The sequence below is a fragment of the Monodelphis domestica genome, chromosome 1 (assembly GCF_027887165.1).
Source record: "Monodelphis domestica isolate mMonDom1 chromosome 1, mMonDom1.pri, whole genome shotgun sequence".
Taxonomy (NCBI): domain Eukaryota; kingdom Metazoa; phylum Chordata; class Mammalia; order Didelphimorphia; family Didelphidae; genus Monodelphis; species Monodelphis domestica.
The window spans coordinates 240198518-240223561 of record NC_077227.1 but is presented as its reverse complement, the minus strand read 5'-3'; positions in this window follow the sequence as shown (position 1 = coordinate 240223561).

Genomic DNA, 25044 nt, shown 5'->3' with positions numbered 1-25044 from the left:
TATCCCTTTTAATCAGGTCTATTTTTGCTTTATCAGATATCATGATTGCAACTCCTGCCTTCTTTCTATAAGTTGAGGCCCAGAAGGTCTTACTCCATCCTTTAATTTTGACCTTGTGGGTGTCTACCTGCCTCATGTGAGTTTCTTGAAGACTAAATATGGTAGGGTTTGGGATTCTAACCCATTCTGCGATTCGTCTACATTTTATGGGTGAGTTCATTCCATTCACCTTCAAAGTTATGATTGTGACTTGTGAATTCTCTGGCATTTTGATATCCTTCCCTAATTCTAACCTTTCCTCTTTAGCTCTAACCTTTTAATCCAGTGATTTACTTCAAATCATTCCCCCTTGTCCCCTACCTTGATATGTTTCCCTTTCTATCCTCTCCCTTTTTGTTCCCTCCCCTTCCCCCCTCTCTTTTCCTCCCCTTTAGTTTTCCCTCCCCCTCTCCCCCATTTGGTTTTCCCTTCTCCCTACCATTGTTGGGTAAAATAGAATTCAAGATCCCAATGGTTCTGAACGTTTTTCCCTCTCAGAGTTGATTTCCCTGAGAGTAAGGTTCAAGTAAAAACTCTCTTCCTCTCCTTCTTATAGGAGATTTCTTCCCCTACCCTTCCTGTGTCAATCTTTGTGTGAGAAAGATTATTCTATTTGATTTTTTCTTTTCCCCCTGTTTACACATTACACTTTCCATATATTAATATATATATATATATATATATATAAAGAGAGATTGATATAAATGTAGTCCTTATAGAAGAGAGTTTGAATAAATGAAAAGATAACAATTTTCTTCTTTTCCCTTTCTATCATATTTACCTTTTCAGGTATTCCATGCTCTTTGTTTTTCAATATCAAACTTTCCACAGAGCTCTGGTCTTTTCTTTGCAAAAAGTTGGAAATCTTCTTTTTTGTTGAATGCCCATACTTTCCCTTGGAAGTATATAGTCAGTTTTGGTGGATAGCTGATTCTTGGTTGAAGACCCAGCTCACTTGCCTTTCTGAAAATCATGTTCCATTCCCTACGATCATTCAGAGTGGAACTTGCAAGGTCTTGTGTGACCCTGATTGGCATTCCTTTCTATCTAAATTGTCTTTTCTGGCTTCTTGTAGGATTTTTTTCTTTTGATTGAAAGCTTTGGAATTTGGCAATTACATTCCTGGGAGTTGTCTTCAGGGGATTTAGTGTAGAGGGTGTTCTGTGAGCTCTTTCAGTGGCTGTATTGCCCCCTTGTTTTAGAATCTCTGGGCAATTTTCTTTGATTATATCTTGTATTATGATGTCGAGTTTGTGGTTTATTTCTGGTAGTCCAATTATTCTTAAATTATCTCTTCTTCCTCTATTTTCCAAGACTGTCACCTTGACCAATTTCCACTTTGTTTTAGATGGTTTGGATGTGTTTGCTTGTTTGTTATTCTCTGCTGTTTCCTTTTTAGTCTTGGGTATTTCTCTGTAGAAATTATTGATGGTCAAGTTTCTTTATTATTATTTTGGCAGTGGTGGATTGTAGTTCTTGGGTTTGGGTGGCCATTTCTTTACTAGTTCTTTCTTTACTTCACAGTCAGAAATCTGAGTGAGGAGGACAGGCTTTCAGTGTATCTTTCTATAGAGTGGTTTTTGCCTGAGGCTATTTTTCAGTTTTCACTACATCTGCTGTGCACAGCCCCTCTCTGCCCTATTTCCATGCCCAAAATCCTCTTTACCTTAGCCTCCTGGGGTCCCAAGTTTCACTGTTTTGTAGGGTAAATCTGTGGTTTCCTCAGCCAACCCCCTGAAAACCTAGAGATTGCTCTGCACTCATTCTGACTCTGTGCTCTCTCTTATTCTATACTCATTCTGATTCTGTGCTCCCTCTCACTGTGGTGCCATAGGTTGAATAAGGTGGGGTGATCAGCTCATGCTTCTGTAGGAGTAATTTTACCTCCTTATAGTATGGAAATTCCCCAAACCTACCTACCTTCAATGGAGGGCTCTATAGATCAGCCCCTTCACTCATCTGATTTTGGTTTTTGTCCTTTTGAGGTGCTTTATATCGATATGTGGTGGGAGAGGAAGTCCCTTCCATCTATTCTGTGGCCATTTTATTCCAGAAGTCCTAGAAACATGATTTTTTTGAGTGATTTACATGTGTTTTTGTACTTTTGGGATGTTTTCAATGATTGACCATATGTTTAGGTAGTCAAGATTTTTCTCTGCATCATTTCTTTTATTTATTTTTTCATTTATTTTAACAAACATTTTTTCTCTCTCCTCCTGCACTCTATTGAACAACAAAAAGGGAAATTAAACCTTCCAAACAAATATGTATTTTCAAGCAAACTGGGTTTTCAATTAGCTTCATCAGAAAGTGTAGGTTTCGTAATATATTTTTAATTCCATCATATCTTTATTATGTATGTAGCTTGTTTTTTCTTTTGTTTTTTGGAATCATATCATTCATTGTATTAATCATAGTTCTGAAATCTTTTAAAGTTATTTTTCTGTGTACCTTTTTTTTTAACTTGGTAAATATGAACAAACATGAACATTTCCACATTCAATGAATAAAAAGGGGGACCACATGTGAAATCATGAATCTTCATTACATCCAAATTTTAAACATATGTTTTTCAAATTTAAAGTGGTAATTACAACACTGCTTTGCTTGTCTGGATTCCAAGCTGAATTTACTTTTGCTCTCTTATTTATATTCTTTAAATGATTCCTTAATTTTCTTTTCATTCTTTTTTTAGATTGTTATCATTAAAATTACTTCTATTCAAAATCCTACTTTCAACAAGAAATTAATAATCTTTTAAAAATTATTTCCCTCCCTCTCCAAAAATGTATGTTTGTTTATGGATTGTACATATATTATTGGTTAACATATTACCCAATTCATCATGTAAAGCTGACATATTGCTTACACTAGAGAAAAATTCACAGAGGAAATAAAATGAAGAATGTTATGTTTCAATCTGCATTTGAACTCCATCTACTCCTTCCATGAAAGTAGATATCCTTTTTCAGAGTGAATGCCTTGGAATTGTCTTAGATCCTTGCCTTGTTAAGTCATTCACAGCTAATCATCATGCACTACTGTTGTTACTGTGTACAATGTACTTTTTATGCTCACTTCACTTTATATCAATTCTCATAAGTCTTTCAAGTTGTTGTTGTTGTGTGTGTGTGTGTGTGTGTGTGTGTGTGTGTGTGTGTGTGTGTGATTACCTTGTTTGTCATTGTTTCTTATGGAACAATAGCATTCCATTACAATCATATACCACAACTTGTTCATATATTCCCCATTTGATGGACATCCTCTCAATTTTTAATTCTTTGCCACTACATATAAGAAATAAAGATGGGTAGTATTGCTTGGATTTAAGTTATATATAACTTTTTTTAGTATAAATTTAGATTGTTCTCCAAAATATTTGAATTAGTTCACAGTTCCACCAATAATCTATTAGTGTTGCCATTTTCCCATAATCATTCCAATATTTGTCACTTTGCCTTTTATGATTTTAGCCAATGTGATCATTGCAAGATGATGTCTCAAAGTTTTTTGATTCACATTTCTCTAGTCAATCATGAATTAGAGCATTTTTTTCATGTAGTTATATATAACTTTGATTCCTCCCTCCAAAACCTGTCCATTTTGACCATTTATCAATTAGGTAATGTCTCATACTCATATATTTGACAAAGTTCTCCATAACATTTTAATTATATAGATTATTATTCTAATTATGTCCTTCACTTTTTAACAGTACATAAAATATCCCTAGTTTCTTCTCAAATTATTTTATCACATCTTTTTTGCAACATAGCTTCCCATTAATATACCTTAATTTGTTTAAGCATTTCCTGATAGTTTCCTATTCTTCTAGCTTCTGTTTTGGGACTGCTATGAAGCAAGATCTGTATGTTCAAGGTCTTCAATTTAGGAAATAACTAAAGTTTTAATGAAGGTGCCTATGATACAGACTCAGTGATGGCTAGATCTTTGAAAACACTTTCTGAGCTTTCTTCTACTATTTTGAATATTCTCCTATCAGAGGTAGGATGTACATTATGATCTAAAGCTTATAGAATACTTATTCTTGATTGATGTTGTTTTTTTTTTCAAATTGCTCCTATATCTTTTTGACAGAGTTGTTTCATTTGGAAGGAAAGAGTGCTACAAGTAAGAACTGTGGAAGGACAATATGCTTCTTGCAAATTGCAATCATTTGGCAGTTTCTCTTTTGCTTTGAATAACACCAGGAAATTTAATATATCTGACCAAGTTACAAACTACCTGAGGATTTAGGCAAAGAGATTATGAAAGGATCTATGAAGTTTAACTTCGTAACACAAAGTTACTGATAACTTTGTCATCGAAAATACCTTTTCAACATTTTTTGGAATAATGTAATGTGAAAACTTAAGGATTTGAAATCAGAGGACTTGAGTTCAAATCTTGGCTCTGACCCTGTGTGATTAACCAGCTGTGTGAATTTAGGTAAATTAATTAACTTCTATTGTCATCAGTATCCTCATCTGCAAAATGAGTGGCATTGATGACTTAGAAGGTCACTTCCAGCTACATATATATATATATATATATATATATATATATATATATATACATGTTGCTATGATCTTAATTTCATAGGTGTGCCTACGACACAAGACCATGACAATTAGAAGTCAAGTGACAATTTCAACAATGCCTTTGAATCATTATATAGAGGAGTCATTCTTATCTTCTAGAAAAAGGTTTTGACAAATGACAGAATGCTAAAGCTGAGTCTCTAAAAACTCTCTCTCCTAATTCCTATATTTTACAGATGATTAAAAAAAGTTACCCAAGGTCCTACAGAGTATCAACAACAGAATTGGGACAAGAAACCTGTGCTCTTGAGTCTCAATTTAGTGTCCCCTTCCTCTATATTTGTATACTCCCCCAATATTTCACAGTCTTTATGTTTCAAAGAGGACTGAAGGCTCATACCTAGACACTGAAATCCACCCGAAAAAATGTCATAATTATTTTTGAAGTTATCGCAATTGTTTTGATCTTACCTTTATACACATCCCCCACTCCTCTGCTCAGCAGCCAATGGGAACACTCGGGGGTATAAGGTGGGCAGCTCATAGGGGGCAGAGCCAGAGGAGAGCAGAGGGTTGGGGACACCCCTCTCCCCCTCTCTACACTCACTGAGGTCATTCCTCACTTCACCTACCCCTCTACCCAGAAGCCCAATGGGAGCTCTTCCTCTCTCTCTGGTGTAGGGATAGGGGGTGGGGACTCTCTGGGCACTTGGTCTGGGGTGGGGTGGGGGCAGGGCCTGGGACTGTCTCTAAAAGGTCACCATCACTGATCTATAGGATCAAATATAAGGTCCTTTATTTGGAATTTATAGCTCTTCCCCACCTTACCCCCATCTACCTTTCTAGACACATTATATATTTCTTCTCTCTGTGTCATCTGGGATTGCCTTCTAGTTCCTCATTGAAAATGTTCTATCCCTCTTATCTTTGTCTTTACATGGGCTCATTCCTTATGATTGGAATGCATTCCCTTCTCCATTTGTCAACCAACTAGCATTTATTAAATGCCTACTAAGTGCCAGGTTTGTGACATTAGGATGGCAGCCAGCCTGGTGCTAATAAAGCTGTGAAACCAACAGTAAGTCTTTGAAGTGGTAGTGGCAGCAGCAGGTTTGGGAGATCTCAGATCAGAGACTGGAAGAGGATTAGACAATTGGTCAGAGAGAAGATTACAAAGGCCACTGAGCTGACATGAGGCACAGGAATGGGTAGTGGTTGACAACTCCATTGTACAAAGTCAGTTCTCAGTTGCAGTTTCATAAAGGAGAGGAATAAATACTATTGCTTGTGGCTTCAGGGCAACAGAACTGGTCACAATTTTAGGCCTGAGAAGAGTGATAGTATTTGTCACTACAGGGGAACAGGGGATCTACTTATAGTTTCAGGGTCAAGAGGAGTGATAGCACTTGTAGTAGGGTCTCTTTCTGAGCAAAGATGAGAGTTTAGATGAGAATGAGCAATGACCATACATCTTCTGAGATTACTCAAACTTTTAAGTACTGAGATAGAAAACGAAATTCCATTTAAAATAATAACAGACCATATGAAATACTTAAGAGTTTACCTATCAAGGAAAATCCAGGGAATATATGAACATAATTACAAAATACTTTTCACACAAATTAAACAGAACTAAACAACTAGAGAAATATTAACTGCTTATTATAGTCTGAGCTAATATAATAAAATGACAATTCTACCTAAGTTAATTTAGTTATTCAATATTATGCCAATCAAACTACCAAAGTATAATTTTATAAATATAGTAGTAGTCTCTTGGTAACCGAGGATGAAGATTGTCTTTGTGCGCTTCCATCTGTGATGTAGATGAGTGTGCACAAAACACTTGTGCGTGAAGGAGATTTAAGTGGAAAAGTCGATGCACAGAGACAGTCCCACTCTCTCGGTGTTGGAAGCCTGGGTCCAATGGCATGAAATATCGTTATACTGGAGACTTCCTCCCCTGCATTGGATGATCATGTTGTCTTTTGTGCTCTAACATGCCATAAGCACTCCACAGTGCTTTGCTGTGTTGCCCGCTCAGCCGTTGACCTTCTTATTGGTTTCTTCTGTCTGTTCGGTTGAAGCAGTCTTCACATGCTGGGTGAGCAAAGCCTTAGTTCACCAGGGGTCTACGACCTGATGGCTACCCTCACAAGGTTTAGCCAGCCTGTTGAAGCCGTTGCCCAGGGTGTGGCCGCTGCTGCATACTAGCAGCTACTAGGAGCCACAAGTGAGAGTTGGGTGTCAGGTGAGGGTCAGAGATTGGAGAGCTGCCCTAGGAGGGCACAACAAGAGTATCTCCATACCAGAGATACTACTCCTCCCTGAGCACCCCATACACCCCTATAAATATAGAATAATAAAATAAATTCATATAGAAAAAATTAAATATGAATTGGATTAATGAAAAATATATGAAAGAAAGTGACCCATTAATAACAAATGTCAAATTAAATGACAAAGTAATTAACACCAAAACAATCTGGTATGCTAAGAAAAAGAATGGTGGGTCAGTGGTATAGATTAGGGAAACAAAACACAGTAGCAAATGACCATAGTAATCTAATGTTTGATAAACCCAAAGATCTAAGCTTTTTTAGTCAAAATTGACCATTTATAAAAACTACTGGGAAAATTAGAGAATACTTTGGCAGAAACCATGCATCACCCCAAATCTCATACTATATTCAAACATAAGGTCAAAATGGGAACATAGTTTAGACCAAGGGGTTGATAACATAAGCAGATTGGGAGAGCATGGATACATATGAGAACTAAAGGTTAAGGGAAAGTTTTATGCCCAAACAAGAGAGAGAGGATCATGGAAAATATAATGAATAATTTTAGTTATACAAAACAAGTTTTATACAAAATAAACCAATATAGCCCAAATTAGATGGAAATTGGGAAAGAATTTTTAGAGAAAGTTCTTTATGAAGATCTCAAATATATAGTTATTCCATTAAAATTTACAAAAAATAAGTCATTATTCAAATGATAAATGACCAATGGATATAAGTAGTTTTAAGAATAATCAATGAACACCACTCTATACCTATCATACTGGCTAACCAGAAAGAAGAGCAAAATAGCAAATTCTGAAAGAGATGTGTAAAAGTATGGACACATGCACTGTTGGTGAAGTTGCGAATTGGTCCAACTATTCTGGAGAGCAACTTGAATCTATGCCCAAAGAGCTAGAAAACTCCTTATCTTTTGACCTAGCAAGATGACTAGTTGGTTTGTATCTGAAACAAATGAAAGAAAAGGAAAAAAAAGGATCTACTAGTATAAAACATATTTTAGCAGCTTTTTTTGTGCTGGCAAAGAATTTGAAATTGAGATGTTTATCAACTGAGAAATGACTGACAAATTGCAGTATATAATTTTGAGGGAATATTCTTATACTATATAAATAGTGTCCTAGTTTCAGAAAACCTGGGAAGTCATATAAATTGGTAGAAAGTTAATTGAGCAGAATCAGATCATTGTATATAGTTCTAGTAATATTGCTTTTGACCATCTCCTCCCTTCATCTACTCCACACTTCTAAAAGCCTCAAATGCCTCCTTTTATCCCCTTCCTCTCTTCCCTGTTGGGTAAGAGATTTCTATACCCAACTAAATGTAAATCTTATTCCCTTTTTCTGTCAATTCTGATGAGATTAAAGTTCAAATACTAGCTCTATTGAAATGATAATTGACTCTGAATGACTTAGATACTTTGATCAAACCATGAACCAAGCAGTTCTTAAAGACTCAGGATGAAAAAATGCTATCCACCTCCAGAATAGACTGATGAACTCTGAGAGAAAATTGAAATATTTTTTAATCTTTCTTTTTCTTGTTCTTTTTTTGCAACATGGCTATATCACAAAGTTATTTTGCATGACTTCACATGAATGATTGGTATTATATTGCTTGTCTTCTTTATGGGTGGGGGAAGAAGGGGAGGAAGTCAGAGAATTTGGAGCAATATTTTTAAATGTTAAAAATAAATAAAAGTTTAAAAAGAAAAATAGGCATGCTATCAGTCTATGCTTCTTAAACTTTATTGTATTAGTTTCCAATTAGTTCAAAACAAAGACATGTGCTATAATGATATAATGAGAAGAGTAGCTATACAATATTCTCTTTCATAAACTTGGAATTGACCCTCCTACATATGCATACAGCATCAGTGGAAAGAATGGCCACAAACCTAGAGTACACTGGCAGTGAAGATCTCATATAGGGAATTAATATGGTCAATAAAGCTCAGAATTCTAGTACTGCAGGGTCCCAATATACTTTCTGTTCTTATGATGTCCTTACCTTGCTCCCACCCAGGGGCAGCATTTACTCTGAGATCACTCTGCTGGTTCTTAGGACCCGCTCCTCATTTTTTTGTAGCTCAACTACCAACTAAAAATCTAATATTCCTTTGAATTGTGTGTTCACATTCCTTGAAATTGCTTCCTACCCCAAGTGACTCTCTTTGTGCTCTCTAATGGACTCATTGTTTCCTATTGATTGGTAACTGTGCTGCTGTTGAGTAACTATGATCATGGGTAAGGCTATATGATAGAGAGATCCCTGCTCCCTTACCCCATAAAATGGGCAGATGATAACAATTTATTCCCATATCCATGAGCAACTGAAGGAGGCACTGTGGAGCACATAGAGATTGCTCAGATATTCTGGAGTCGGGAACACTTATTTTCCTGATTTAAAATATGGCCTTAAACACTTAGTTGTGTAATCCTGGGTAAGTCACTTAACTCTGTTTCCTTTAATTTCCTCACATCTGGAGAAGTTAAGACTAAGCCATTCCAGTATCCTTGCCAACAAAAACCCCAATGAGTAAAGAAGAGTTTGGACTTGATGGAAAACAAATAACAACAGAGGTTGATAAGATTATAGATTTTAAGTTGGAAAGAACCTTAGACACCCCTTAATGTGATTTCATCTTATAAGTGCAAGTTTCCAAATATCAGAGTCAGGATTCAAACACATACCTCCTGATTCTAAATCCTGCTTTCTGAATGAAGGAACAATGTTTTTCAAATAAGGAATAAAAGTCTGATAGTGGCATGAAAAATAAATTGGAAGGTTGTGGATGTGTCCTCTAAATCTTTCCTTCCCGGCAAAAAATCACCAAGTTACTTCAACTATTCACTGTAAGCAGAGGCCATATCATTTATATCCTCATTCATTGCTTAATATACTTTGTATTGTGTGGGGGAAAGGGGGTTAATTTATAAAAGGTTGGACTGGATTATTTTAATATAGGGTCACCAGGAATTTAATTTATTCCAAAAAGATTTATTTAAAATTTATTTATAAAATATAGTAAGAGTGAAGTTAGAAAATCAGAGAGGATACGGTAAGATATCTAGCCTAAGCCTTAAGTCATTTACTTTGACCCCTGGCTCAAAACCAGGCAGGGGAGTTTAGTCCTTAACCAGAGAGACCTCGGCTCTTGTAATTGAGGACCTGCAGATACAGGGAACCTCTCTCAAGAGGATAGGTCTCTCCTGAGGCTAGTCTTTTAAGAAAATCCAGGAAAGGAGTCAGCCTTTCCATTTACCATGTATCAGTCCAAAGGAAGAGCTTTAAGAACAGCCTCACCAGGAACAAGATCTCAAGTCCAGTCAGCATATTTTTCTCCAGTCTCAACTCCAAAGAATGACGAACTGAGTCTCACAGGAAGTTGTAATTCCTTTTGAAGACACTTTCTTTTGTGCCAATTCCTGTGCCTTCCTCCCCTTTTTACAAGGACAAATCATAGTCTAAAGCTTTCTTAGAACTGCCCAGGAGGCAGTCAGTCAATTCTGATTCGTCACCCACTATTGCACATGTGGGTCACAGACCATCCCAATAAATGATTAAGTGGGATGTTTACACTTTTGGTGATTAGATCTAAAAATGTGCAGATCTACCTACTCAACTTTAAGAAGGGTGTTTATACTTTTGGTGATTAAATCTTCACAATCTGGGGAGAGTTAAATTTAATCTTCACAGTACATTGTAGGCTCTCAAATGTTAAATAGGCAGACTTGTTAACAGTAACTAAGAACATAAAAACAAGTGTCCTTTATGAAGTAATTGCATGATGTTTGCTAAGATTTTTATCATTCCTGTAATCAACAAACAGGACAAAGCAAAGTTGTCATCTAAAATGCCACATCTAAACTGTGTGTGATCAAGGGAACTCTTGATTTGCCAGAATGAGGCAACTCTCCCACTATTGGAGATCAATCCTTGTTTCATCTCCAAGCAAGGTGCCAGAGGGCATTTTTAGCTTCGTGGAAGTATCCTAATGTACCAAGTCATGATTTGCTCAGGTTTCCTTTGCCACAAATGTAACAGAATAATCATATTTTTAATGTAAACTTTTCAAATTCTTCTATTCTCTAACTTAGTAACAGTGTGGTACAGATGCCTAGACATTCTTTGTTGGCAATCTAGATAGTAGAATTCTGTCAGATATAGAAAACCACGCTTTTCTTCTCTTCTAATCAAGCTTGGTCCCATTTGAGCTGGATAAATGATCTCAGGCTGCAAGCATATCCATGTCTTTAGTTACACACTTTGTAGACACACGGCTTGCATAGACTTTGGTTACAATTTTCACAGTTTAAAATTGGTTAGAGATTAAAGAGAGAAAACATTAGCATTTAGTACATTTATGCTTCACCATGAAAAATCAATATTTAAGATTGCATAGCTGCTCATTGAAAACCATATGCAGTTGCACTGAGAAGAGTGTTGTTTGCTCTATTCTCCTCTCAGCTCACTACCTAGCTTTCCACATAGGTTTCAATCTACTCTGGTAGCTTATAGGGGCTTTTAAACTTTTAAACAAAGTACTTTTGCTTAGGTACAATTTTGTCATGTGGTTTCCCTTCTCAAGCAGTTCCAATTATTCCAAATGGCTTCTAAATTCAAATTTTACTTAATCTGTTCTGCTCTTTAATCCCAATCCAATTTGACCCTAATCTATGTTTCTAGCCTCATTAGATATTAATCCCCCTCTCATATTCTGCAATACAGCCAAACTGGCCTTTCAGCTGTTCTTTATACAGAATACTGCTTCTCTCAACTCTTTACACTGGCTGTCTCACATGCCTTGAATACACTCCCTTTTTTTACCCCTTCCTTTCAGCGTTCTTCTCTTCCTTTAAGATCTAAATCAAGCAACATCTTCTACATGAAATTTTTCTTGATTCCTCAAGTAATTGTTGTCTTATCCTCCAAAATATCCTGTATTTAATTTCTTATTCACATTCCTATTTATTAATTTTACAATTTATTCTGTAAACATTTTATAAGTACTTGTCTCAGAATTGTTTGTAAGCTTCTTCTAGTAGGTAATGTTTTATTCTTTGTATTACATTCCTGGATCTTCACAAAGTATCAAACAAATAGTAGGTACTTACTTCATTATGATTGATTGATTCTAAACCTTACTGGAGCTACCTAGGACTTAATTAAATGGATTCTTCACTGTGCGTGAAAGATGAGTAAACCTATTTGATCTAGTTAGTAGTTCTATAAGAAGGGTTAGTAGTTCTATAAGAAGAACTCTCTAATTTCTATCAGAAAAATTTCAACTTTAAGTATAATTATAATAACAATAGGTTATATTTACATAGTATTTTATCATTATAGAAAGTTTTCATGGGCACTATTTCATCTAAGCCTTTCAACAGCATATCATCTCTGTATTCATTATTCCTATTTTACATAAAAGTGAATTGAGGCTCACAAGGATGAATTAAATTTAATCAAATTGTTTAGATCAAGCTAGGTGTAGGGGTGTATAAAAGATTAACATAATATGGTTTGTGTGCTCAAGATCTTTATAATCTAGTTGGGAAAACAAGACATATGAAAATGATTCCAATATTAAATGTAAAAAAATATGATAAATACATGGATAATATGGTGCAGTGGATAGAGAATTATTCAGAATCAGGAAGACTTGAGTTTAACTACCTTCCTGGCTACATACAGACTATGTGACCCAATGAAAGACACTTAACCCCATAGTGGTTAACCATCTAAGGCTATAAGTTGTAGACAATATTTTGTATAAAGACAGAGAGAGTTATTCACTGGATGTTCCTGATACTGACAAAATTGAAAATGCATTATTTATTTAAAATATTTGTTGTGCTTTAGCTGTTTTCAATTGTATCCAACAGTATGATGCCATTTCTTTGGTAGAGATACTGAAAAGGTTTGCTATTTCCTTCTCCTGCTCATTTTACAGATGAGAAAACCAAGACAAAGAAGTTACTTGCTTAGGGTCACACAGCTACTAAGTGGCTAAAGACAAAATTGAACTAAGGAAGACGAGTCTTTCTGACTCGAGGTCAGCATCTTACCCACTGCACCACTTAGCTGCCCTTTCAAACAATATATATATATATAATATATATATATATGTGTGTGTGTGTGTGCATGTGTGTGTCTTTTTGCTTTTCTTCATATATAATATTCCATATTCATGTTTTTGTGTTTAATTTTTTATTTTATTAGGTTTTTAACATTTTACTCTCCTCACATCTTATTCTTTAGAAACCCCAGTTTTCCTTAAGTCTTGGCTCAATTATCTACCTTTTCTATGATGATTTTCCTGTTCTTTTCACCTTTAGAACCTTCCCTACCAAAGTTATGTATTTCCCATATCTTTACATTTTGTCTCATTCATTACAGTGTTAATATTTTGTTTTTGTCTTTGTATTCCTAGCACCTAGCACATGTCTGCAACAGTGAAGGTGTTTAAGAAATGTTTTTTGATCGATTGAAAATCACAGACAAGGGCAGATTGCTTACAGTGGGGCAGGTGAGGGAAAGGTAAATGGAGGACTTGGCACATGAGCTGTGCCTGGAAGGAGAGGTGGCATTTAAAAAGACATAAGTAGTGAGGAGGATAGACATTTTAGGAATAGGGACAGAAGCACCCATTTAGAGAAAAGAAAGGCAAAATTAGTTTGGAGATTAGTAAAAATTTCTAGTAACCTAGAAGCCCAGAGTTTAGAGAACTGGAAGAAACCTTAGAAATCAAATTTAAAACCTTCCTTTCACACCTGAAGAAAATGAGCCACACAGAAGTAAAATGAAATCTTTATAGACACACAATATAGTAGGACTTCAGCTTATATTAAAGGGAACACTGTGATTAAAAAGCTGGAGAAGTATGTTAACGAGTCAAATTATGGATGACTGAATATGGAATCAAGAATTTTGAGCTTTAGTAGTAATTGGGAGCCACTGAATATTTTTGAGATTAAGTTTAAAATGACATGATTAGAATTCTGAATTACAAAGGTGCAGTCAATAGAATAGAATGGAATGGAAGGAGACTGAAGGTAAGTAGAGCCTTTCCAAGGCTGTGAAACTAAAATGTGAAAATTATTTTTTCTCAAATGCCATGAGATTAAGTGCTTTGCATTTATTAAAATGCTATAAAAATATAATTTAATAGTATTATTTTAGTAGTATTAATTATTTTTAAAAGGACTTCTACTCTATTTTTAGTAATTTTTAAATTTTTTTTTAAATTTTAAATTTTAAATTTTAAATTTTAAATTTTAAATTGTTCATATTCCCTATCTGTAATGAAAAGTTTCATGACCTTTTTTTAAAAAGAAAAAAAAATGTTCATTTACCCTCCACCTTTAGAGATTCCCTTTGACCCACTCATTAGATGTTTACATGAGGTAAGGAAATAATCTTTTGAGTATAAATAATGTTCTTGTTGCATACTTGCCTAAAATTTTTCATCATAAAGGATGGCACCTACCTTTATGGATTTTACCTGAGCTGATGTGTTATGTACTTGACAAGCAAGACATTGAAACTCTGTAATGGTGCCAGTATCTGGGAAGCGTTAAGTGGCAATTAGTCAATTAAGCATTATTTCCGGAAGAGAGAGCATTCTTGTTTAGTAGTTGAAAGTGACAATATGTCTTCAACCGAACACTATCTATTCAAAGTGAAAAAAGCACATGAACACATACTAACACACACCACAGTTACCTGAGAAAATCATTTGGAGTCTGTTTGCAACATTGATTATCTACACTGTCAATGCCTGAGAAAAAGAAAATCACAGTTGAATAACTCAGATTGCTCACAAATATGTTGACAAATATGCTCACCAATGTTGACAATTTTTCCCACCTAACTTACAAGACAAATTATCTACATGAAACAAACAACAACAAAAAAAAAGGACTAACATCATCCCAAATACATTGCTTCTATTTTTCTCATCTTTGTACTCTTTCATAGCTGGCATTTTTGCTTTACTGCGAGTTGACCTCTTTATGAATTCCCTGAGCTGCAACAACATCCAGAAAGCTTTCTCAATAGACCTCTAATAACTGCCATGAAGAAATGCTTTGCCCATTTTCTTAGAACAAGAATGACTCATGAGACAAGCACATATGGGAAAAGTTGTGTCTTCACAGTCTGAGCAGTTTCCTTTTATACAAAGCAAAGGCCATCTTTTCTCTATGCCTGCACATGATTCTCAGAGATGACAATTTGTGAAAAGGAGCTGTAGAAGGGAAGAATTCAGATCTGTTGAGTCAAACTTCAAACAGCATTGGGTGTATGGAATGTCCTGGGGAAAAAAAAAAACCTGAAACTGCATAAGTTTGTGGCAGATGCAAATTATCATCTGTCCATTCAAACTATCCATATCTTCTTTTGATTCATGTAAGGAAGAATCCATATTTATCAAAGCACTTTGCCCAGCTATGAGGAGATCTTCCATTACTGAAATACCCAATATCCATCTTTCCCTAAGTGCAATTTTTAAAGATAAAGTTCTACTTAAACAATACATTTTTCTTAAACTCCTCACCAAAGGAAATCTAGAAATAACCACAGAGAAAAGTAGAGGAAAATTGTCAGATGAAAAAGAAAACCTAGTTATTTAAGAAAAAAAGAAAACAGATTTCTTCTCTTCCCATACCTGCACCAATACTAAGATAATTTTCAAGTATGAGGAGCTAAATGGTTCAGTGGATAGAGTACTGGCCCGGGAGTCAGGAAGACCTGAGTTAAAATGTGGCATTAGAAACTTACTAGCTATGTGACCTGGGGAAAGTCGCTTAACCCTGTTTGCCTCAGTTTCCTCATATAGAAAGTGAGTTGTAGAAGGAAATTACAAAGCACCCTAGGATTCTTATGAAGAAGACTTCAAACTCACTCATGATCAGACATAACAGATACAACTAAATAATAGTGGTTTTCAAGTAACCTTCCTCTTTTTAGATCCAAATCTATGATTTTCTTTGATAGCAAAAATTCCTGGAATAAAGACCCCCTACAGAGATGCAGATTAACAGATTATCAATAATTTTAACTAAGAGATTAAATGATATGATCAAGGTAAAATGATAAATGTGTTCCATAAACTGAACTTGACCTCAAGTATTTCTAATTCCAAGACTATCTGCATTCATGGATAGTTACATACATCTTTGCAAAGTGTCTCTGAACACATAGAGACATATGGATACAGATGCTATAAATCAATAGATAAATGATATAATATTAGCTAAATTTGTCAGTCTGATTTAGTCATTTGAGTAGAAGCTGCTATAATTTTGCTTTTTAGCAATATTGAGGATGTAGATGAAGCACCCTGTTATGATGAAATATTATACTAATGGGTTAGTAGTCACTTGTTTGCATTCTAGTTGCATATTGGTGTCATTACCTTTATATATAATCTTTCATTGAGTGTTGCATTTTTAAGACTTGCACATAATTTAATAATGTGTTTATAAATAAACATAGGTGCATCACAATCACATATTTATGCATGCTATGTGTGTGAAGAGATAGAGTGAAAGAGAGAGAGAGGGAAGGACGAGAGAAAGAGAGAGAAAGAGATAGAAAGAGAGAGGGAGGGAGGGACAGACAGAGGGAGAGGGGGAGGGAGAGAAGAGGAGAGAGGATAGAGATCCAAGTTTACCCATATTTCCCAGAGGAATCCTCATGAAAATATTCCTGACAACTGATCATGCAACCTCTATTTGAGGACTCCTAATGACACACCACCTCTGGAGGAAACTCTTTTGCCTTTGCGCAATTCTAAATTTTGGATATCTCTCTCTCAACATCAAACACAAACATGTGCATTTGCAATTTCTACCAGTTGCTCTTGATTCTCTCCCCTGGGGCCAAACAGAAAAAGATTAATCCCTCTTCTATATGACAGTCATTCAAATTCTAGTTGAAGACAGTCTTGAGGTCCCCTCTGCATCTTGTTTTCTAAAGTTTAACTATCTCCAGCTCCTTCAACTAATTGTTACACACTATCTACCATTAAGCTGCTCTGGATACTCTCTGGTTTATCAATATCAAGAAAACACAAGTTCAAATCGTTCTAGTGAAACTACATGGGCTACCCTGGGTAAATCTTTTAAAACTCTCTGTGCCTCACACTCTTCCCTCTAATTGGTCTACTGTACTAAATTATAGACATTGTGACAGTTTTTTGAAGGATTTTCCTTAAGAGTACCCTAAAACAATGAAATCACATATCTTTTTCATACATTTTTCTCTAATTTAGGGCATACTGCAACAAAGCAGCACTCAAGGTGTATGAGCAGTTGCCAATTATATTTTTCATTTCCCCATTTCTCCCTGCCCCACACCAATTTTTCTGAGTCCTACAATGGCTTCATTTGGTAAAGAGTCTTGACTTATATAATCTTACTATCTACATTGATCCTTTCTGTGAATAAAGATCTAATTCATTTTCATCTACATCAACATATCAACTCTCTATAGCAATAATATATGTTTAGAATATTCATATAGCACTTTTTAATTTGTTTAGAGTGTTTTTGTGTAAATTATCTGATTTAATCCTAATAAGCAACCTTAAGAGAATTATTATCCCCATCAGGTGTAACCTCTGCATACCCTCTTATATCTCTAAAGTGTTACTGTTCAATTCAAAAAAATTTTTAAAAAGTATTTAACAAGCCTTTATTAAGCCTTACTCTTACTAGGCATTGTGCTAGGTGTTAGGGATCTCATCCCTGCTCTCAAGTAAATTACATTCTATTGTAAGAGACAATATATACATATATGAATATATATACATATATATAATAAATGCAAAACAAAGAGAAAGTAGTTAATAGAACTATTGCAATTGGGAGTTGGATCAAGAAAGGCTGCATATAGTATATAATCCCTAAATTGCATTTTGATGGAAGTGATGGATATTCTGAGGGAATGGTGAGGAGGAAGTGCATTCCTGGTATGAAGAACAGTCTGTACAAAGTCATAGAGAAGAGAGGTAATTCTGCATTTGAAAAAGATAGAGAAAGCCATTCTGGTTTGACTGAAGAGTATAGGAAAGAGAGTAAGTCATGACAAGTCTGAAATGATGCTCCAAGAGCAGTTGTGAAGAGATTCACTGACAAACAAAGAAGTTGATATTTTATATTTTAAACTTGATGCAATGGGATGACAATAGAGTTTATTAAATAGGATAGTTATATAGTTGGATATGAGCTGGAAAATCACTATGGCAGCTGTGTAGAGGATAGAACGGATTGCAAAAAGACTTAAGGCAAGGAAACCAGTCATAGAACTACAGCAGAAATCTGAGAGGGGATAAAGGCTTGAACTAAACTGATGCTTGTGAGTAGAGGGGAAAAAATTCAGTTAAAATATAGAGGTAGAAATGATAAGATTTGGGAAACGGTTAGATATATGGGGTGAAGTAAAATAAGGAATTGAATATAATACAGAAATTACAAACAAAATACTGAAAAGATGGCTTTGTCCTTTATAGATGTAAGGAAATTGGGTAGAAGGGGGGAAAAGTAGGTAAATAATGAGTTTTGTTTCGTGTATATTGTGTTTGAGGAATGTATAGGATATACAGATTGAAATGTGCAATGGACAGCTAGTAATATAAGACTAGAGTTTAGAAGAAAAGATAGGTTACATACATCTGAGTGTCATCTGCAAAGACATGATAATTAAAGAAATACAAGTAGATAAGGTCAATGGGAGAGAAATGGTAAAAGAAGATATATGCAGAGTTAGGACGGTGATATGGTGCTGAATGAACAAAGGAGACTAAGAAGGAGTAGTCAGAGCTATAGAAGAAGGATAGTTTCACCTAAACTCAGAGAAGAGGGAGTGTCTAGGAAGTGGAAGTGTTCAAATGCACCTAATATTACACAGAAATCAAGAAAGATATTAACTGATCTGACTACTACATTAACATTTTTGAATAATATATTTTTCTCTCCTATTGCATATAAAAACATTTTTTGACATGCATTAAACAAGTTTTTAGTTGCAAGTTCTCTCTCTTCTCCTGACCTTCCCTAACTCCTTTTCCTGCCTGACTCTTCACTGAGATAGTAAGCAATCTGATATAGATTTTACATGTGTAATCATTTAAACATTTTCCATATGAGTAATTTTGTTGAAGATATCTCAAATGAAAAAAGAAAAAAATAAAATATAGTACATTTCAGTCTGTATTCAGACTCCATTATTTCTTTCTCAGAGGACAGATTACATTTTTTATCACAAATCTCTGGGATTATCTTGGAACATTGCATTGCTGAGAGTAACTAGATCATTGAAAGTTGTTCTTTAAGAATTTTTGCTGACACTATGCATAATGTTCTTCTGTTTCTGCTCACTTCACTTTGTATCAGTTCATATAAGTTCAGATTTTCCTAAAGTCATCGTGCTTATCACTTCTTAGAGCAAAATAATATTCTACCATTGTCATCTACCACAGTTTGTTCAGCTATTCCCCAATTTATTGTTAGCCCCTCATTTTCCAATTCTTTTTAAAGACATCATTGGCAACTTCTTTTTAAGCTATTTCCATTGAGTACTGAAGTAAGAAAACTGCAAAAAGTTGACAAATGAGTCAAAAGAGAGAATAAAAAGATAAATAATACTTAGAGAGGTTGTAATTTCTCTAAAGCCAAAAATTCCCTCTAGGAGTTTGCTATCTTCTGCCTTTGCCTAACATCTAAGGAATAATTGATTCCTGTCCAATAAATATTGAAATTAAATAATGTTTCTAAATTGCACCAGAACAACTGGTACTTTAATGTACTGTGAAATGCACATATAGGTCCTAGAAATGTATTTCTGCTAGTCTACAAATCCTTTTCCCCCTTCAATCCATTTAATAGTTCATCAATTCTTGTGTAGAGGTTCATAGTTTTTTTATCATATGCTATTGCCTAAATAAGTAATTATCTCCTTTATGTTGATAATCCTTATAAACTCTTCTAAATCATTTGTTACATCAGCCCCCTTTTCCTCAATCTCTCAGCCACACTGGTAATTCATGCACTCACAACGTCTTGCAGAGAATATTTCCACAGCCTCCTAATTGGACGTAAATTCTAGTTTCTCTCCTTCCCAACCCATCTTCCGCACAAATCCAAAAAAAAATATCATCTAAAGCTTAAATCTCATGATGGTACCCTATTTTCAAGAAGCATCAAAGACTGTCTAATGACTCTGTGATAAAATATAGATTCCTCAGCTTGCCTTTGAAAACACTTCCCCATCTGACTCTAGCCTACATTTCCAGGTCAGCTACTCATTACAATCTTTCATGAAGGGTACATTCCAGCCAAACTTATTTAATTGTTGTTCCTTAAATTTGGAGCTATGTTTCCTTACCTTTGTAATAAGCTGCATTCCCTGAAATAGGCCTATCCCTTGCATTTACCAAGAATGTACTTTTCCTTACTTTTACCTCTTCAAATCTCTAGCATCTTTTAAGATTTGTTTCATATGTTTCTCACATGGGAAACCTTTCTTCATCCTCCTAGTTATTACTGCTCTCTCCCTTTCCTTTAAGGGAACAGCTAGCCACTGGGCCCTTAAATGGGAGGGTTGGGTTCAAATGTGACCTCAGATATTTCTTAACTGTATAACCCTGGGCAAATCAGTTAACACCCATTGCTTGCCTTTAGTACTTTTCTGTCTTGGAATGAATGCAAAGTATTGAATTTAAGTTGGAAGGTAATAGTGTTCTGTTTTGTTTCTGAAAAAAAAAAAGGTCATGTCTATAATTATCTATTATCTATCTATCTATAAGAAAGTGAGATATCTGAGACAAAGGATTGCATTTACTTTTTTATTTGTATATGCTGAGCACCTGGAAGAATTCCATGCACATGTAAAGTGCTTTATAAAATACTTATTGGATTAGATATGACTGCATGAAGGCATTCATTCACTTATTTAATTTTCATAGATTATAGACTTTAGAACTGTATGAAATGCCAAAGTTCATGTAGCACAACATCCTAATTTCAGAGATGAAAAACTGAGGAAAATGATTTGTCCAAAGTCACAGAGTATACTAGCAGAGGTGGAATTTGAACTCAAGTCCTTAATTTTTAATCTAAAGTTCCTTCTACTACAGTGCCCTTTAATTTAACATATCAGAGTGAAGTGTATATGAAGTTCTAGCACTTGGAGATATTAATACCAAATAAACACAATATTTGCTAAACTCTGTTATGATATTGTGCAAAAATACTAACAAATATAATAAAATAACACAATAAAACTTAAGTGGTACACATTGTTTTAAGATAGTCTAGGTGGAGACGAGGTAAAATAATCTCCAACTAGTGAAAACAAGAACAGCTTTTTAGAGGAGTTTGATTTAAGTTTGATTAGGTAGGATTTCTATAGGCATAGATGAAAATAACAGAATCCTAGACATAGAAAGGAAACTCAGTAAGCAATCAAGTCATGGGGAAATATAAGTTTTATGTGAGATATTATGAGAATATGCTGCCTCTGGAGTTTAGAGTATAGTATGAAATTTTGCGGGACTGACAGTGTTGCCAGATTTTGGAAGGACTTAAATGATTTTTAATGTATTTTATGTGTTAGGCATGATAAGAGTTGGAAGGGCTTTGAGGAAAAGAATTTCATGCCTAAATTTACATATGAGAAAATTTAATATGATGGTGGTGAAACTTAGATTGGGAGGAGAGGGGAAGAGAGGATGTAAGAGGATGCAATAAGAATCTAATTTAATATTTCAGCTCAGGAATAAAGGGATTCTGTAAGAGTGATGACAAAGGTAATAGAAAAGAGAGAATGGATGCAATAGATGCCTTGGAAGTAGAATTGATAATGCTTGAATGGGAGACCAAGAAGACAGAAAAGTTAACATAGTCTTTAAGGCTTTGGGGGACTGAGTGAATGGTGGTTTCATAGATAGAATTACAGAAGTGAGGACTCATTCATATGCTAGAATATTCTCAGTATGTGCCTCCATATTCAAAGCAATTCATCATGCAGAGAACATATTAACCTACTTTGGGCTATATGGGAGAAATTTGCTCTGAGGTTCTCTCTCTGTTTTACTTCCTTTAAAGCTTTACTTTCTCTAAAGAGGTCCTACTACTGTTTATAGTAATATTCATAGGATCACAGAATTTATAAGGAAAAGGTCATCTAGTCAAACCTCCCCACCAAAATAAAACCAAGAAAAATGAGGTACAGAGAGGTTAAGTGATTGTTCAGTCTTATTCAGATAAAAAATAGCAATTTGAACCTGAGTCCTCTTGCTCTAAATTCAGTCCTATTTCCAATGAAACATTGTCCTTCCTATTTCTATAACTCATTAACGTTTTTAAAATGCTTGCTTTACAATAACCCCATTAGATAAATAAGACAATATCAAAATCATTATAAAGGTCATGAAAATAAGACTCAGCAGAGATATGAAATGTCTGCAAAGTCAACTACTTAATGATAACTGATATTGGAATAGTTACTTAAGATTTATGAAATTATTTCTTTCCAATATTCCTGTAAACTAGATAGAGGTGACATAAATTTTGTGAGATTATACAACTAGTGGTAAAGTCCAAATTTGATTCTCCTAATATTAAAGGTGGCAGACTTTCTATTACGCCACACTCAATAAAGTGACTATCAAAAAAGATAGAAGAATGAGACTAAATATTAAGGTGGACTTTCCTCTGCCTATAAACATGTATCCATATCCTTTTCTTATTCCACAATATTTCAATAAAAAAAAAACAACTAATGGCTTATTTAATAGGTAACAACTGTTGTTGCTCCCATTTCATAAGGGCTTGTAAAACACACCATGTGGCAACCCAAAAACTTAATCATCTCACTGTTTCCACTGAAGTTTGTACCTAAGACTACTTAAGGTGTATAAAAATCACCATCGATTCCTCAATCCTCATTCTTTAGAAAAAAGAAGGTAAGAAAAGGAGGAGAGGTAATGAGAAGAGAAAGGGAAGTAGGAGAATGGTAGGGGAAGAAAAGAGAATGGTAAAGGAAGAGATAATAATATCAAGGCTCCCTTCAGCAGAGTTGGGTGGATGGAAGGATGAGGAGGAGGAATCGAGGGTCCAATGGATGAGTGAAACCTGGTAGTATATCCATAAATGACTTGACTTAATATGTGTGTGTTGATTTTTTTTGAGAGCTGTGGAATGTTAAAAAGATTAAAGCATCTCACACTCAGAATAATCATAGCAGATACAAGAGTTTCTTAAAAGTTAGGCAAAAGCAGAGTCCACAAGCCATTTACTGTTATCAACCCTCCCTTTATATCTTCCCTGCTTCCTTCCAGCTCCAAATAATCCACTGGACCAATGCTAATAATCTTTACCGTATAATTTTCCTCATTTTTTCCTGCATTCTCTCCTAATGATTTCTGATAATACTCTGACGTTTATAACAGCACTATGATATATAATGAAACACTAGCAAAGATGGAATTTAATAACAAAGTTTTTAGGTCTAAATATCAGTAATTGAATGTCTTCATAATGGGGAAGAATTACTGAGTATTGTGATTTTGAATGTGAAATTATTGTCAATATTTTCCTTCCCCCACATTCTTTCTCTTCCCTAATTATACTATATCCAACTATTCTACACATTTTCAATTGTTTAGAAATTTATAAATCAATGAAAAATTCATTTATTTATTAGAGGAAGCTAGATGTCTCTGTGGATAAAATCTAGTCTCAAACACTTCTTAGATTCTTGGCAATTCACGTAACCCCAATTGCCTAGCCCTTACTACTCTTCTGCCTTGGGGTCAATATTTAGTATCAATTCTAAGACAGAAGGTGAGGGTTGAAATGTTCATTTCCTTACTATATTAGAAAACATTTTCCTCTTTCTGATGCTTCTATAAAATAGTCTGTAATCTTACCTAAATTAGTCTTGAAATTCCATTTTTATACACACACACATATATATATATATATATATATATATGTATATACACACACAGAGACACATATGTATTTACGTATGGATATATATACACACACAAATGCACATAAAGAGTAAGAAAAAGTGAGATTAAGTGAAAGAGAATATTTTAAAGTCCCATCATTTTTGCCTTTTCCCCAAGAGATTCATTCCTTCTCAAAAGCTTAAATTTATATCTATCAATGTATGCTGATTTAGGCTACTGAGCCCAAAGGAAATTCAGACAACTTTTGGAATCTGGAGAGCTTCTCAAGCTCAGCATAGGAATTTACACACCAGAAATGACCAATGGTCCATCCAGTCTAGCATCCTGCTTCCCACTGTGTCTAATGACAGATGTTTTAGAGGAAGTCATAAACTCACTATGTTGCACCTAATTGGGAAATACAGCAACATCAAGAAAATTTCTTCCTGACCCTGGTAACTGGTTAGCTTATTCCCTGGAGCCAAGGCTTGATTACCATTTATCTAGAAACTAGTGTTATAGCGCACCTCTATCCTTAGAACATGCTATTAAAGTTCTTATAAACATTTAATCCTTAATTTAATCTTATTAACCTTTTCTTTTTAACAACTCATAATATAATGAACCAGTAATCACATGCCCACATTTAACATTGCTTAAAAATATTGAGCCAGGTGCACATAAAAGAGTGATGTATCCATATTATGTATGAGTATGTGTGGGTGTGTATATTTTCATATAACACCTTGAGATTGAATAGGGTGATGTGATCCGTTAGAAAACAATAAATAGACTGCTCTATAAATAGAGATGAAATTTATATTTTTGTTAAATTACAAGAAAATCAATTTTAATTCACAACTTGTGAGTTTTGCAAATGTAGGACACATATTTTATTGAAACTTTTAACGTACTCCATATGCCCTACTAGGAAAATGTTCCTTTGGAGCCAGATTTTATTAATAATTGTAACAGAGGAAGTAAAAGGGAGTGATTTATGATAAGGGAAGAGTGGTGAAAAAGAGAATGGAGTCTTCCCCCTCTAAGGCAGGGACAGAATGAGAAAGTGATGTTGATAAATCAATGAAGAGAAAGAAGAATGGGATTGTCTTTCTCCTCTCAACACTCTCTGACAATGCCCCCTACACACACACACACACACTATGACTGCCTTCAACTCTTAACTATTGGGTTC